Source organism: Galeopterus variegatus, unplaced genomic scaffold (genome assembly GCF_000696425.1).
Source record: "Galeopterus variegatus unplaced genomic scaffold, G_variegatus-3.0.2 Scaffold11848, whole genome shotgun sequence".
In the NCBI taxonomy this organism is placed as follows: domain Eukaryota; kingdom Metazoa; phylum Chordata; class Mammalia; order Dermoptera; family Cynocephalidae; genus Galeopterus; species Galeopterus variegatus.
In genome coordinates this window covers 37231-41784 of record NW_007737959.1, presented here as the reverse complement: position 1 = coordinate 41784, position 4554 = coordinate 37231, and the positions used below count along the sequence as shown (strand labels likewise).

Genomic DNA, 4554 nt, shown 5'->3' with positions numbered 1-4554 from the left:
TCATGCAACCAAATAACATGAAATTAAATCAATAACTTTAAAAAAGGCTAAAATGTTTTTTCCCCCAAACACAACAGAGAGGAACGTGAGTAATGTACATACAAATGGGGGTTCTGTCAGTGACAACAAGGACTATGTGTTGGTTCATATCAAATCCAAGAATATTAGACAGCCCGACATAGAACCTTCTTGTGGTTTCTCTCCATGTGCAGCATTCATTATGGTAGTTAGGTCGCCTCACTGGTGCTCTGCAGGTCTGAAGTTGTGTTTCTCGTGTCATTGCCGGCATCTCCACCCTCAGAGCTGCTTTTGTTCTCCTCTTCTTTGCAGTCTTTGTCATCTTCATCTCCTGGAGATTTCCGGGACTGTTTAGAGGATGTCTTTGAAGTGTATGACTTTTTCCGTTTTGAGCCTGCTGTTTCATTCTTTCTTTTGCCTCTTCCGTCTTCTACTCTATCGCCTTCTTCCTCGCTGCTTGCATCTGCATATTTCCACCTTCTCCCTCAGTTTCTGAAGAGCTCTGTTGCTGAATTGCCTGGCATCCCGTAAACTTTACTCCTGGGTTATTTTCTCTTTCCCACAATCCTTCATTAAATCCTTTCCGTTTGTTTGACTTTCCAAACTTGTCTTTGTATTCCTTATATGGAAAAAGGTCTTTAGGACCTAGAAATGCAGTTTCATGGGTGCCAAAAAAGAAGATAGGATATTTGTTTGCTGGAGGCTTCACAGCTCCTTCTGGGAGTTCATCAATCCGGGCCGGCCAGTGCGGGTAGCCCTTCATCTTGGCGAAGACCAGGTCACCCGCTTTGTACTCGCGGGGCCGCGGACGCGCCATCCCGGCCGTTCCTCTTCCCGGTCGTCCTTGGTCGCCGCGAAGTCGCCGGGAGGCCGCCCCGCCGTGGGCCGACGGACTGCGCCGCGCTCCCCGCGGGCCTCCGAAGTATAAGCCTCTTAAAGTTCGCCCCTTCCAAGGGCTCCGTGAGTAGTTTCCATCTAGTTAGAAACACAGTTAGACTCAGTGTACCTTACCTCAATCAGATTTTTTTTTTCATTTTAGACATTTCAGAAACCTTTTTCAGTGCAGCCGATCTGAGTAGGCTAAAAGAATCCATTTGTAATCCGTGTATCTATAAAATACATTAGCATGCCTATGGTCTTTGGTTTTGACATGCACTTGTGTAGAAATATTTATATTACTGTTGTGAAATAGTTAATGATGCTGATACTTTACCTAACACATAGCCACCTGTCCTCAGCCCTTGGTTCATCTCGTTTTACACAGTCTTTAGTACTTCTCCAAAGCTATTGTATTAACTATTACTGACTCCCAAATATTTAGCAAGCTTCACATTTATCTAGCTCACTGGTCATCTCTTTCTAGATATGCCACAGAAATATTAAATGAAAAGGAAATGTGCAATTCTTTCTCCCAATCTTGTCATTTTCCTGTATTTCTCATGTAGGAACCTGGTAGTGATACCAGATCTTCCCTGCATGTAATCTACATAATCAGTCAGTCACCAGGTTTTATAGATTGTAGCTCTCAAACAGCTCTCAATTCAATCTGCTCCTCTCTGTGGCCAGCAGGACTTATATCCTTAAAAACTATCAGAGCAACTCACTCTATTGCTTGTGGACATAGCCTCCCTGACTCAGGCTAACATTCATCCAAGCTGTCCTCTGTATCCCAGACAAATTCAAAGCTGGGCATGTCCTTTGATGACTCTCTGAATCTCCAGGATAAAAGTTGACCAAAGACGATCACTTTATGCCCTTCATTGCTAGATTCTGTGCATCTCTCTAGACCAATCTCCTACCAGTGCTCTGGGCAGATTCTTTGCACCTGTTATTCTGAATGACTAATGGTTTGCCAAATGCACCATGGCAATTTCTTTCACATGTTGCTCCCTCTATTTCAAATGTCCTTTGCTACTGCCTCTGTTCGGTTAATTTCTACTTATCCATCAAGACTCAGCATCAGCATTTTCTTTGCTAGCAATTCTTTTCTGAATCCGCAGTGTGATTTATGTGCCCTTCCTTGGTGCTCCCATGACAACATGTGAAGATCTCTTTTAAGGTTTATCAGGCTGTACTAACACTCATTATTTATCTCTCTATAGTGTTTTATTTGTGTATCTTGCCAACTAAACTGTCAATGACAGTGTTTTGATCATCTTTATCTCCTGTCTAGTCTGGTAATATTTGTTAAGTATCCATGGAAAGATGGAAGAATAAATAAATAAAACCTGTCTACCTAGACCTAGAAGAACTTTCCAGAACCAAATGAAGCTAAGATGTATCATTAAGGCACTGTGGGTAAAGATCACATGCTATTACATACAATGACAACTTGAAGATACAGAGGTATGGGAAATGACGACTTTTTTGTTTTGATTTTTAACCAAAAATTAAGTACTATTTAAGTTGTGTAATATAGTCCTGATGTGTCTGTGTGTGTCTGTGTGTGTGTTGGGGGGAATTGAATAACAAATATGACTTCTGTGGACCTATTCTAACTCTGTTATTTCATTAATTTTTCTTTGGCACAGGCGTTTAAACTGTTTGATGGTGTTTTTAATTTGGATTATATATATGTATGTATAATATATTTAGTATATTTTAAATACATATTTCAATTAATAAGGATATCTGTCTACTATCTATCTATATTGCCTTAGTATCAGTATGATTACCAAGTTACCAAGATTTAAAAAGTGTATTAAAGCCATAGATTGAGTGATAAAAAGTCAATGTAGTTGAAATTCCTCTAATGGTATTTAAAATTAATGAATAAATGAGATTTCAAGAACACAGGTTTGACTTCAGGCATGAGTTTATAATTCCCTTTATTTCCTGCCATTTGCCCCAGATGATTTCTTGTGAGCACCATTTGTATTGGTTTGGTTTTAATTAGAGTCTGAAAATTATAGTTTGACTGTACAGTCATAACAACATAAGAAAAAATACTATGTAGCAGATTAGAATTTACTACAGCAAGGCATTCAATTGTTGACTAACCCCAGTGTCCTTCACCTGAAAAACCCTGCCTGGAAGGCCATACCAAACATTTATTACTTGCAGGATGAAAAAGTGCTTCCTTATGTATGTGCTGACTTTATTTTCCTTTAACTTTCATTAAAGGCTGTTTGTGCTAGGTAAGCTGAATACAAAAACGGTAAACTACATTATCTACACTTATGATTCTGTGTACTTTAATTAGATTCTATGTGTCATTTCCATAGGTGGAAGGGTCTGTCCCACCAATCCTGTGATTCAGTCCTTTCCAGCTGTCATTATCTAGTTTGCATCTTTTTTCTTCCTTTTCTTTTTTTCAAATTTAATTTAATTTTGCAAAAAAAAGAAGAAGAAAAGTTGGGATGGAGTTATGTACCCTCAAAAGCATTTACTACAGATTTTGTAGAATTTAACTAGAATTACACCTACATTCCTGAAAAAAGAAAACAAAAGCAACAGCTCTGATGGGTAATGATAAAAATGTTTCTTCTTTGGCCAGCATGTGATTAGGCACAATGGCATATAACAGCTTTTGAAAATTTTTGACATTAGGGACCACCTCTTTTATGTGCTCTGAATTGTTATTGGCACCCCACAGGTGTTTAATAAATATTAATACTGCTTAGTTTAATAATAAATGAAAAGGAAAAATTGATCTTAAAAAAATCCTGTGGTGGATACACTTTGGAAGATATGATTCATTGCTTCCAAAGGCAATCGTTTTTTATTTCATACATAATCTTAAAGACATAAAATTTTATGTTTCATTTAAAAATAATATAAAGGCTATTCATAGCCAACTTCTTCATTTAGTGTAGAGTAAAATTTCATTTTCGGATCAAACAGGAACAGAGGGACATAAACCAAAATTGTAGACCGATTCATGATGTACAATTGTATACGCAGAATTAAGGCCAGATGGGGCTGTAAAACTAGCCCCTAAATCTCAAATATAATTCCATGTGTTTCAGCAGAATAATATTGAATACCAATCAGAAAATAGGTGGGCATTGGGGTTGTTGTTCTGCAGTTTCTCACCACTCTTTTCTCCCCTATCCTGTCAACCACACACACATGCTTAGCAACTGTCCATCTTCTATTGAGAGGACTGGGAAGGAAAATGCATATGCCTTGATGTACTGGAGGGAGAGGAGTGAGGGTGGAAGTTGTGTAGAGGCAGTTTTTATTCACTCAGATGTTGAATATGGATATTAGAAGGCAGTCTCCCAAAAAAGAGTCCCATTCCATTTTGTTGAATGTAATAAAACTAAAAAAACATTCATTTTATTTTAGAATTTATCTATAGAGATGGAAAGAACTTTGGGCCATAACATTTGTCTTCCTGCATTCAGGTAGAGTTGTAGCTAGCACGATAAACATTAGCTTGTTTAGGCTGCTTTTAGGCTGTCTATACAGGGAGTAAAATGGACATTTTCTTTATTTTTTATAAAAAGAAAGTGTACAAATCAGTCAAATAACTAGTTGGATTGATTTTAACACCCCTCCTCCTCTCCAAATTGTCTCATTGGAAAGAGAAAC

General features: G+C 38.0%; 1 pseudogene across 1 annotated transcript; it reads right to left on the bottom strand.

Annotated features, from left to right (window-relative positions):
• Nucleotides 1-6: 6 nt before the first annotated feature.
• Nucleotides 7-926, bottom strand: LOC103610822 (annotated as a pseudogene). Its single transcript, XR_552243.1, has one exon. The product of XR_552243.1 is annotated as a hepatoma-derived growth factor-related protein 3 pseudogene (transcript).
• Between the last annotated feature and the right edge of the window lie 3628 nt (nucleotides 927-4554).